Source organism: Bubalus kerabau, chromosome 10 (assembly GCF_029407905.1).
Source record: "Bubalus kerabau isolate K-KA32 ecotype Philippines breed swamp buffalo chromosome 10, PCC_UOA_SB_1v2, whole genome shotgun sequence".
In the NCBI taxonomy this organism is placed as follows: Eukaryota; Metazoa; Chordata; class Mammalia; order Artiodactyla; family Bovidae; genus Bubalus; species Bubalus kerabau.
In genome coordinates, this window is record NC_073633.1 from 21051153 (window position 1) to 21063744 (window position 12592).

At 49.0% G+C, this 12592-nt stretch overlaps 1 long non-coding RNA gene across 1 annotated transcript; it reads left to right on the forward strand.

The window, feature by feature from the left end:
* The first annotated feature begins 3562 nt into the window (after positions 1-3562).
* On the forward strand, positions 3563-6489 carry LOC129620407 (uncharacterized). The gene is made up of 2 exons (XR_008698522.1): positions 3563-4589; positions 6327-6489. It is a non-coding gene; the product is annotated as an uncharacterized LOC129620407 (long non-coding RNA).
* The last annotated feature ends 6103 nt before the right edge of the window (positions 6490-12592 follow it).

The following is a 12592-nucleotide window of genomic DNA, read 5'->3' on the forward strand; positions in this document are numbered from 1 at the left end:
TCAGGGCACTTTGGAGCTGAGGGTCATTCTCCTCCTGAGTCCTTTTATGGAAGCTTCTCTCCTGGTCCCTGGAGTGGGGAACACTGTGATTTGTCCAGCTTGCCTTGCTTTTCTGCCCTTTATGGAGAAGACCCTAGCCACAGCTTACTTCAAATCCTGCTATCATTCATCAGGACTTGATGAGATCTTTGCTATCACTACTTAGTCAAACTCCTTTCAGGTGAGGAAACTGAGGCTCAGAGATGGTGATTTAATTAAGGTTCTCAAAAAATTTACTTGTGGGGTTGAAGCTAGCACCCAGGAATTCTGAGGCACCATCTCTTTCTCTGGGTTCACTCACCTTTAACCCAGCTCCTCCTAGCTGACAGGGAGCTTTCTTTAATCCTGAAGGCTTAATGTAAACCAATCTCCATCACTTGCCCCTGCTCCTCCTTCTTCATGCCCCAAGGGATGTGCTGGGAGATTGGCCTATGCATCAAGAATCCTATCTCTGCTGTGTGATCTAGGGCAAGTCACTGTCCCTCTCTGGGCCTCTGTTCTCAATGAAGAAGATACCTGTTCTCCAAAGTCACTTCTATGCTGATAGCCTCAGATTTGGAGCAGGTGAGGTCCACCGCCAGGTTTGAATGATCCCCACACTCACCCAAGCCCACTGTGACATGTGAACATTCCTTTCCAGTTTGTATGCAGGTTTCAGATCCCAGTCACTGAACTCAGTGGATGTGGGGTAGCTGTGGGGATCCATTAATGCCACGATGTGCATACAGTGAGCTTATGTTGCAGTCAACTAACCAAACTGTCTGCAATGCAGAGTTTTGTAGGAAAGACCCCAGTCTTCCTAGGGATCCCTGAGTGCATTGCCCAATTCCCCTTAAAACCGCCTGGGCTCCTTTGGGGGACCCTCAGAAAGGCCATTCAAGAACTGGAGCTTCCTTGGCATGATCAGCATCTGGTCAGTAGCTGTTAAGAGCCAATTCTGGAAGATGGCTCCAGCCTCTATGCGCACACAAACCTCCTTGGGTATCTTCCCCCACAACCCCACTTCTCCTCTTTCCTGATTAGCATTTGGAAAGTAACAGAAGCAGCTCCTACTGGGGCCCAAGTGACTCCCTGCCCAGGAAACCATATCCTGCCAGCACCTCCCACGCTCCCCTGGGGCCACACCTGCAGAAGGATGATAAGGGAATCGGATTCTCCAGCAACACCAGAGGCACAGTCCAAAGATCCAGAATATTTAGCTGTGTTTACCCGCAATAATCAGCTTCTCAAAGACATGTTGCTGGGCAGCTCTTGCTACATTGATTATGCCGCCTCATATTTTTGGCCCCCAGGGGCAAACAGCTCTGATTAATATTTCACAACACAAGGGTTTTTTTTTTTTTTCATATTCCTTTCTTCATGTTGTTGCTTTTCTCTTTTTTTATTTTTTTTCTTCCTCCTGAGCCCCTGAGAGCTTGATAGAGAGACACGGAATATTTTACCGTCTCTTGTGTCTGCCTGCTCCAGTAATCAGCGGACTCAATCACGCTTGCAGTGTTTTTATGAATTAATAACAGGCACTTTGGAGGGCTGGCGGGGGAGGCAGGAAATGCAATCTATGGAAGCTTAATGAGCGCCGTGGGGAACAGCTACCTCACCGCCTCCAGCCCTGCCACGCCATGCTCTAAATCATCCTTCCTGAGATTACCCCCTTCCAGAGCAGCCTGGACAGCTTGTGTGGGGCTTCCGAGTGCCCCTTGGTCCCTGCCAAGTCCTCTCAGGAAGAGGGGTCTGGGAGAGGCAGCCATAGCACATCTCCATTTTAATTTGAAAAAAGAAGGGAGAGCGGGGATCTGGCTTGGCTGGAGAAAGCATCCTGCCCTTGCAGACTGTTTGCATTAGTTGTTCTTCGACAAATTGGGTAGCCAGGGGTGAGGGTAGGGTGTGAGGATGGGCAGATGGCCCAGGCTGGCCCCCATAATGGATCCACAGCCCAGACCAGGGTCTTTGCAGAAGTTCTTCTTGCTGGTCTAGAAATTTGATCTTATTACAGCTGTGCAGTGTGTGCTCAGTCATGTCCAACTCTTTGTGGCCCCATGAACTGGAGCCTGCCAGGCTCCTCTAACCATGGAATTTCCCAGGCAAGAATACAGGACTGGGGTGCCATTTCCTTCTCCAGGGGATCTGTCTCACCCAGGATTTGAAATTGGCAGGCTCATTCTTTACCATTAGCACCACCCGGGAAGCCCCTTTATTAGGGCTATCCTTGACTAGATTCTAAAGGACTGACTGATGCCGCCGGAAATCCCAAGGACTTAAGCTGTATGTTGTGACATATCACTTAAAAGTTCAATTCCACTCCATCATGGTCTGATGTGTGGTCCCACTGTGCCTGATCACACCACACGACATTCACCACTTGAACTTACTACCTTCAAGCCCTGTTCACAAGACCCATTCACTGACCCTGAGCTTGGATGGTAGGGCAAAGTCAATGGCTACAGAAGTTTCTAAATATTTACTCTCGATGACCTTGTATTCTGGTAACAATTCACACACAAGCTCTGATCCTCATCCCACACTCAGAGCGGTGCTGATCCAAACTTGAATGCCACAATCTTCATTTGCAAAGGGAAATACAATCACCAAGTAAACCAGGACCATGCGGCCAGGGTCAGAGCCGCCTTTACCAGAAGAAAAATGGGTCAGTTCAGTTCAGTCGCTCAGTCATGTCCGACTCTTTGCAACCCCATGAATCACAGCACGCCAGGCCTCCCTGTCCATCACCAACTCCCGGAGTTCACCCAGACTCATGTCCATCGAGTCAGTTGATGCCATCCAGCCATCTCATTCTCTGTCATTCCCTCCTCCTCTTGCCCCCAATCCCTCCCAGCATCAGAGTCTTTTCCAATGAGTCAACTCTTCGCATGAGGTGGCCAAAGTACTGGAGCTTCAGCTTTAGCATCATTCCTTCCAAAGAAATCCCAGGGCTGATCTCCTTCAGAATGGACTGGTTGGATCTCCTTGCAGTCCAAGGGACTCTCAAGAGTCTTCTCCAACACCACAGTTCAAAAGCATCAATTCTTTGGCGCTCAGCCTTCTTCACAGTCCAACTCTCACATCCATACATGACCACAGGAAAAACCATAGCCTTGACTAGACGGACCTTTGTTGGCAAAGTAATGTCTCTGCTTTTGAATATGCTATCTAGGTTGGTCACAACTTTCCTTCCAAGGAGTAAGCGTCTTTTAATTTCATGGCTGGAATCACCATCTGCAGTGATTTTGGAGCCCAAGAAAATAAAGCCTGACACTGTTTCCACTGTTTCCCCATCTATTTCCCATGAACTGATGGGACCAGATGCCATGATCTTCATTTTCTGAATGTTGAGCTTTAAGCCAACTTTTTCACTCTCCACTTTCACTTTCATCAAGAGGCTTTTTAGTTCCTCTTCACTTTCTACCATAAGGGTGGTGTCATCTGCATATCTGAGGTTATTATTTCTCCCAGCAATCTTGATTCCAGCTTGTGCTTCTTCTAGCCCAGCGTTTCTCATGATGTACTCTGCATATAAGTTAAATTGTAATCAGAAGGTTGTATGGGAAACACTTGTATTGATCTTTCTTTCTTTTCTCTTTCTCCTTTCCTTTCCTTTAAAGCAATTTATTTTTAGCTGTGCTGGGTCTTCGTTGCTGCACAAGGGCTTTCTCTAGTTGTGGTGCATGGACTTCTCATTGTGGTGACTTCTCTAATTGTGGAGCACAGGCTTTAGAGCACAGCTTTCAATAGTTGCAGCACGTGGGCTTAGCTGCCGCATGGCATGTGGGATTTTCCCAGACCAGGGATCAAACCTGTGTTCTCTGCATTGGCAGGTGGGATTCTCAACCACTGGACCACCAGGGAAGCCCTCTCCTTTCCTTTTTATCTTGGCAAATGCCATCTACACAAAAATAGAGAGGATAGTATGATGAGCCCTCATGCACCCATCACTTTGCTCCAAAAGTCAAGTATTTGCAGCTGCACCTTCCCTGTAAGGGCAGGTCTCCCCTCATCAGGTACCATGTATCCAGGATGCTGGGAGACCAATGTCTCAAGCAGTGGGGGGAACAAAGGAGCATTTAGCCCCCCTCTTCAGAGGTACCATGAAGCTCACTCCCTTCTGGTGGCCCAGGCTTCCCCCTGGCATTAGCCTTGCCCCAGTCATTCTATTTGCAGAAAGTACCAGCCATGCAGGTGGAAGAGGTCCTTCAAGTACACACCTACAGATAATCAGCTGGGCTCCCATTGTCATAGATGACTGGAATCACTGTCTTCATTTGGAGTCTTCCTTATTCATCCTTGAGTGGTAACTTCCACTGTCTGGGAAAACAAGCAAGCCAGAGTCTGGGAGCACTGTCCACTTCTCCTGGGCCTCGGAGCTGCCTGTTGTGAGACCTGCACGCCCATCTCACAGGCAGCTGTTACAAGTAGTGGGAAAGCTCTCAGAACTCTTGGTCCATGCCTGGTTAGCACCGCGGAGCTCCAAACAGAGAACACCTGCGTCTTCCCTCGGGGGCTCATCATCCAGCTAAAATGCCCAGGATTGCAGGGGAGTAAGCACTGATCACCTGGTGAGTTGATACATCACCCTTCCTCTGGGAACCAGCTCCGGGAGAGGAAACACAGAGACAGGGATTCGATGAGGAGGAGGAGGAAGAGGGCAAGGGAGACGCAGGGAGAGAGGAAGAGGGGATGATTGACATAGATAGAAATATATGTATATAGATACACACCACTCAACATGCACGGGCGGGTTAGAGCCCAGAGGCTTAAGAAAGCCTGAGCTTGGGAGAGGTGACAGAGCTCGGGTTGGGGAGAGTGGGGCAAGGGGTGAGGGTGGGCAGAGATTTAGTTCTCACCGGACTGCCAGGTGGGAGGGTGGAGCTCGGCAAGGTCTCCACACCCATCCTCCGTGTACGTCTTAGCAGTTCTTAAGAGCACAGCTCACTAACCAAGTCCACGTGAAACTGTAGATTCGAAGTAACAAACAGCATCCTCGTGTCTCAGTCACTCTCCTCTCCCAGTGGAGAGGAGTTCTTGGGAGAGTTGGACTTGCTGTTAGTTACTTTTGGTATTAGTATACTTGTACTCCAAATGTGGACCTCAGACTAGCAGCATCAGCATCACCTGAGCACTTGTGAGAAGCGTCAGTAGATCCTCGTGCCCCTCTCGAGGCCCCCTAGATCAGAATCGGCATTCTAGCTCCATCCCCAGGTCATTTGTGGGCACAGTCAAGGGTAAGAAGCCCCTAGTCTGTCACACTCTTGGGAACCCCTTCCTGGAACACCAACTTCTCTTTATCACCACCCCACCCTGCCTCAGCCGGTTTGCGGCCAGCCTGGACAAGGCCATCTCTTTGGCCGGGCTCTCAGGGACCCAGAGATAATGGCTTCCTATTAATGCCTCCCAAATGCATTTTAGTGAAAATGTCTAAAAGATCTAAAAGCCTTTAACATCCCAGAGAATGCATTTCTAATGATCCAATTTCAAGCCCCTTGACAAGCCTTGACAAAAGATATTTCAAGATAGGCAAGGAGGCCTTCCTGACATTGTTTAAATGCTGCTGTGATAATAACTGGCATTTGTGTGCCATCTTAATTTTACATGTGTTTATTCCATTACTACGTTAACGCTTCTGACACCTGAGATAAGCAAGGCAGCTTTCAGGATCCTTTTTTATGGTGAGAAAACTAAAGTTCAGAGAGGTTAAGAGACTTGCCTGTGGCCACTCAGCTGCAGAGAAGCAGAGGGAAGCGTGGGCCCCCAAGTCACCTCCCCTACCCGAGGTTCTTCTGGATAGCACCACGAAGTATAGGACAATCCTATCAGAAAGAGCTATGTGTGAACTACGGTTTACTGACTTTTTTCACTAGAATTCCTTCTTGAAAGACAGGAGTCAAATGTCCAGTTCAGCAGAACTCCTTCCCTTAGATCAGGGGTCCCCAACCTCTGGCATGTAGCCTGATGATCTGAGGTGGAATTGAGGTAATAGTAACAGAAATAAAGTGCACGATGAATGTAATGTTCTTGAATCATCCCGAAACCATCCCCCTCCCATGGTCTGTGCAAAAATTGCTTTCCAAGAAACTAGCCCCTAGTGCCAAAAAGATTGGTGACCACTGCCTCAGATCCTCAGCCCTAAACTAGCAGGTGGGCAACATGGATCCAGCCCCTGCCTTTGGGAGCTCGCACGTTAGGACTTCATTTAAAAAAAATAAAAAAACCCTTTGATGGAGCAGAAATGTGTTCTCAAATCATGGCATCATTCCCCCACCGCTCAAAAAACACAATATTTTTTTTTCCAAAAGGAAACAGAAATCTCTCTCACCTTAAAAAGGAGTAAAAAGAAGATTAATGTTTGAAAATATGATTTGGAGGATCACTTTCAAGCTATCACCCACAGAAATTTTGTGTGGCTAAAGAAGAGATTGATAAAACAATGTAACCCTACAGATAATAAATTCTTGAATGACAGAAGAAAATTCCAGTGGTGCAATTTTCCTTCCTTTCAAATGTGCTGGGAAGTGCATCTGGGGGCAGGCGTCTTTGTGGAACCCGTGAAACCACAGAGCATAGACAGCATGCTCTGTCACTCAGCCTGAGGTTTGACCTCTGCCCAGTGAACCTCAAAGTTCAGTCCTGAAACGAGAGCCCTTCCCATTACATTGAGCCCAAGGACCCTCTGAGGGAGGGGAAGTTGGCAGGTGCACCCTGGGCTTCTGTGTGAATAAACACAAAATGTGTACAAACTTCAAAAACAAAACAATTCAGCTCCCTGTTCCAGTTCCCCCTCCCCCCATGCCTAGTCAACAGATGTTTCCCATGATGCCTCTGGCCACGTGTGACTTGCAGGGACACGGGCCCCCAGAGCAATGGGTCAGCTCCTTTATGGCTCAGCTGAAGGGCTCCTGGTGTCAAATCTAACTTCTCCAAAACATGAAACCTCTTTTGTTTTTTTTCAGCAACATATTTAAATAAGCTTTTCTCAAGTTGGTTGTAAGGTGGTTTCACTTCCCTCTGCTCTTCTAATCAAAATTTACCTCTGCTGTGTCCCATTTCCTCTGAGCCTTCCAGATGATTTAAAGCTAAATTTTGCAAACCACTTTGCATTCTGGAGGATTTAACCAATATCGGTATAATATTTTACTCCTCCCCAAGGAAACACACTTTTCTAAACACATCACTGTCACAGTCTAGTATTTTACCAATTGTGTCTACAGACCCCTATTAAGGGCTTGGTGAACTTATTTCCCTAGTCTGTGGGGCTGGGAAATCCTAAAGGCTACAACTGATGCCCCCACAGCACATCTTGGATCATTAGCACATTAAAGGCTCTGAGAAGTCCTGCAAGATAGAAAAGTCTGTTTGTTTCAATCAGCATTTCCCAAACTTCTTTGGGCACAGAGCCCTTTCACCCTTTACACATCCTAAGAATCTCAAGCTCCACCACCTTCAGGAAATTTCATCAAAACCCAATGGCTGACTCTCCCCAGAAGAATTTCAGGTCTCCAAATGGGTGAAGCAAGACCTCCTCAGTCCCTCGTTGACCTGAGCCCATGCCATTCCCTTCAGACTTTCTTCAGGGTCTGTTGCCTTTGTTCTGGAGAGACTCCAAAGCACCTTTCTGCTTTCAGCTGGCTGTTTGATGGTGGTCCAGTGACGCAGCCTCTCTGGTACTCTCCTGTGAAATGGGAGGACAATGCCTGTCTGTTGTATCTCATGGGGCTCAGACACAAGTCATGCTTCTGGAACACCCCAATACACATCACCCTGGATTCCACAGGGTCCCCAATTAGCTGTGTTTCTCAACCACTAAACAGTGAGGGATAGAGCGGGCCTTTCCACAGATTGGCTACTCCAACTCCCCAAACTCAGGATGACATTTATGTGCCCTGGTCTCTCCTACAGAGGCCAGTCTTAGAGCTATAACACTGCCTGCAATCCCAGATTTTGGCCACAGGCTGGCAATTGTGCCTTGCACTTGGTCTGGGAGGGGGACTGGGCCGGGCTGTGGGAGAGCGGGTGGCGCATGCTCTCTGCGGTCTTCCACCAGCTTCTGCACAGTCATCCCACCTGTCCCTGGCTGTGTCCTCCCCCTGAGTCACACCTGTTGGCAATCTGCACTGACATGTGTCGTGCCTGTGTGCACGAAAGCCTGGCTGGAGAGATCCTGGGGGATTTATTTTTGTCGCATACATACATACCTTGTGTGCAGTCAGCCGGGGGTGGTGTTTATGTCTCAGTTCTCTTTTGCAAAGGGGATAAAACACAGTGGAGCTATAAATGTGTACATTTTGAACAGCCGCCCTCATGCACTGTGTATGTAACTCGGTTGCAAGAAATTTAAACATAAACTTGAGTTTTGCTGAGATGGGATGGAGGAAAATTTGGCCATTGGCATCTCAAAACTATTTTTCTGCACCCAGTGCCAAAATCAGGCATTAAAATGCAACACTTCCGCCCCCAGGAAAAAAACAGAAAAAACACATACACATATATACAACCTAATTTTCTCTGGGGAAAAGGTTGCTGTTGTTGATATGACATGTTTTTGTAGCACAAATGTTGGCTCTTCAGCTCATTTTGCTCTTTTATAGACGCTCAAAATGGGAAACATCTGAGCACACAGGCACCAGACGCCCAGAGCACTTGCCCCTGGCCCTGCTGTGTGGTTTCCTTACAGGAGAATCTGCTCCAGATTCCAAGGCAAGCTCTCCAGCAGTGGAGACTGTTCGGGAGGGTTTATTAATGGGCACAGAAGGGGAAGGATCTCATGCTCACATAGGGTCTGAGAGCGGGCAGTCAGGAAAAACTGTAAAAGGTGGAGGTATGAATGGGACAGAGGAGGGGGAGGTGACAGGGACAGTGGAGGTGAAGGAACATGACTGTTACATGGGCAGTGGAGAAATCAACAAAGCTAAGGTCAAGTATGTAGGGACTGAGAACCGTCTTTGTGTACAGGAAAGGGATTTGGTATGGATCAGGCAAGCAGGCTTCGGACACAGATGGGCCTGCATTTGAACTCTGACCTAAGAAAGGTTCTCCCTGGGGAGCTGCCTCCTTTCTCCTGGGAGCCTGTGAAGATGCTGAGGCAGCAGTCTAGGCCTGAGTCCAGGCAATCTCCTACTGGTAGCCCCTATGCCTTGTTCCTAGTGTTCTCTGCTACTGTTTTGGCTTCTTTCCTCCTTCATAAATAGCTCAAATGCCCTGGTACTCCTTGCTGTCCCAGTCCCTCCATTCACATTCGCCCTTGGGACAGGCTCTGTCTTCTCCACCTTCCTGGCTACCCACGTATAATAAACACTGTTAGGCCCAGGACCCTAACGAGGCACAGTGGGGAAACAGGGCAGGGTCAGCCTTGGTCCTCAAGCTGAAGGAGTTGCTCCAGGGGAAGGGGCAGGGAGGCACAAACCCGCAAAGCTGCAGCCCAGCGGCCTATGGACCCTCTGTCCAAGCTTGCATTTCTATCATCACAGATGTGGCTGGCTCTCCTGCCCGCCTTCATGAAACAGCACAGTCACTCTCTGGGAAGTCTGCACTGCCAAGTCCTTCCGAGGAGGCCCAGGGCAGTTTCCCATGTGCCTCTAAACCAGGATGGCAGGTCCTCTGTACAGTGAATGGACCCACTCCTTGTGGGTTCTGTGGATCTGCCAAGTACCATGGCCTTTGTCTTCAGTCGTTGCCAATTCCTACCCAAGCTGGCAGTCAGTTCCCTTGCGGTCCCTTGCTATTGTTCCATCTACCATGGCTGAGACCTGGGAAGTTCAGAAGCCCAGGCTGCTTTTATGGTGTGAAGAAGCACTTCATTTTTCATTACAGCCTGGTCCAAAAGCCCAAAGCGTGACTGCCTGCACCCAGAGTCTCATGCAGCTTAGCAAAGCTGCTTCACCTGCAACCACCATGCCTCAGGTGTGAATTCTTGAGGGGCTGGGCCCAGCTGGCAGGTGGAGGGTTTATTCTTTTACAAGGGTGTCTTCCAGAAGCTTCTGAACTGACCAACCAACAGCAACACCTGCCAGTCATAAGGCTGGCCTTCTGTGTTGCTCCTGGGTGCCCAGTGTTCAGTAGGTTCTCCAGAATGGTGTGTCAAACGGGCCATGGAGCATCACTGTCAGATCTGGGGGTGGGTGTGGGTAGGGGAAACATGTTACTTATTTTTTTTTTTAATTTTATTTTATTTTTAAACTTTACATAATTGTATTAGTTTTGCCAAATATCAAAATGAATCCGCCATAGGTTAAAAAGGTTATTCTCTTAAATTCTGTCAACTTTTATCATATACGTTTTTTTAAAGTTTGGAAGCTACTAAAAAGTAGGGGAAAAATTTAGACTTAACCCACTTAGAACCCCATTGCCCAAAGGCAACAATTTTGAGTATTTTTCTGTATTTCCTTTTAGCGCTTGAGGACCAGTTTTTCATGAAGATCCTTCTTCAGGGGCATCAGGCTTGTGTTGTGAGCCCGGCAGATACACCAGAGGGACACAGGAGGAAAAGCCTGAACAGGAATCCAACAGGGTATGGAGAGGAAGGAAGGGTTGGGGCCACATCGCCTCCCTCTAGTCCTCAGAGACCAAGTGAGTGAGTTTTCTGGAGGAACAGAGGTCAAGTGGGAGATGGGAGGCTCTCAAAGCACCAAAGCCAGCGTGCAGGATTCGGGTTGTGGAAGAACTGCGTGGTAGCCTCCCGGGTGGGGTCCAGGAGCAGGCGGGGAGGCACGTGTGGGCAGCGACTGCACGTCCCTGCCCCATGAGAGTAGGTCAGCCTGCCAGGAGCATGGCGAACTGCTCAGACAGTCTGGAAACTAATGGCAGATGCCTCCTATTAAGTGTTTGCTCACCTGTCTTTCTCTCCTTTTACCCCCTCGCTCTCTCTGTGAAGACCCAGTCACTCAGCCCCCGAGGGTCTCCCTGAAGACTAGAGGGTCTGTGTGATCACCCAGAGTGCCCACCTCCCATGGAGGAGCCTATCAGAACTCGAGACCAGCTCCCTGACCATGTCTGTGACCCCAAAGAAGAAACTCGCTAAAGCTTGGCCTGCATAGGGCGGTTTGAGGGAGATCAAGTGTCCCCTTCCTGCCTGAGGCCCCCATGCCTGTACAGCTGCTGCCAACCAAGTGCTTTAAGGGGCAGTGAGATGATCTGAGAGCCCAGGGGGCAGTCAGGACACAGGGTCCTTGTTAGGGTCTGTTTTTGACCCTCTGAATTATGACCTGAAGACATTCTTTCACATCTGGGTTTGCTTTTCCCCTTTGGTTAAAAAAAAAAAAAAAAAAAGGAAGATGGGTATGAGGCAAACCAGAAAAGCCAACTCAAAAGACGTAGTCCGGTAGTCAAAGGCGATCCTGCAGAATCCCAGTGGGTCAAGGCCCCTTTGGCGTGAGCATTATCCCCTCTCCCACCCTCTTTGGGTCTGTTGAGCCACTGGGAGCATCTGTTCTCAGACTTGAGTGTGGATGAGTGTATCAGACCCTGCCTCAGAGCCAAGGAGCCTGGAGGAAGGGAAACTGTGCTCAGAACCAGCTAAACTCAGGAACAGGAAAAGGAGATGGGGAAAGTGGGATGGGGTGCCTCAGCCCCAGGGAAAGAAACCCGCCCAGGCCCAGGGCTTTGCACCAGATAGGCAGCTTCAGCATTGCATTTGATCTTCAAAACAATCCTGCAAAGTATTATTATTCCCATTTTGCCTTGGAGCCCTTCCAAGGCTCAGAGAGGGAAAGTGACTCACCAGAGGCCACAAAGCAGGAGGAGCCAGCTCTCAGAATTGATTGCCTGACTCCAAACTCCAGGTTTCTTCCAAATCTCTGCACTGTGGGAGCCCAGGGGCGGGCGGGGGATGCTCAGGCCCCTAGGTGTGCACATGACCCCCACCCTCTCACACCCTCTCAAGTTAGCCGCATGGTGACCCCATAGCTGTCACCAGGAGCTAAAACTGACCTGAAACTGCCATTTGTGGAAGGGCTTTGGGGAATCTCTGGGCAGAGGAGTCATTTTCCTTTCTGCAGAGGCTGCCTTCAGTGGGGCAAAACAAAAAAAAAAAACAGAAAATCAGGCTGCTGGCTAATGAGAGCCAGATACAGTGTCCTGGGAGCTGGATGGGGCAGACCAGTCTCCCATCCACAGGGAGCAACTGAGGCTCGGGACCCCTCACCCAGACTTTGTGTCTGGACTTCAGAGCCCGCCCCTGAACACCCAACCCCTACCACACCCTCCCCTGGCTCCCATAACATTCTTCAACACCCCTTTAAAAATTAAGGGTGAGGCAGAGGTGGGGGCAGCTCCTGAAGCAGATAAGAGGTAATTGCCTGCCTCTGACTCCTCTTGATGTGAAAATGGGACTGGAATGACTCACTCTGGTTGAAAGGTTAGTTGAAGGTTATTACAGGAAAATTGTTATTCATACATTTTTTCTGTGCGGCCGGATAGCCTAAAAGATTAAATTCACAGAGTGCATAATGACCCATCAGGGCGGACAATGGTAGGGGCGTCCCCGGGGAGGGGAGATAACGGAACAGAGACTTCTCTGAATAATTCATGCTCCAGCAGACGCGGCACTAACAGATTACACGAGGGTTTT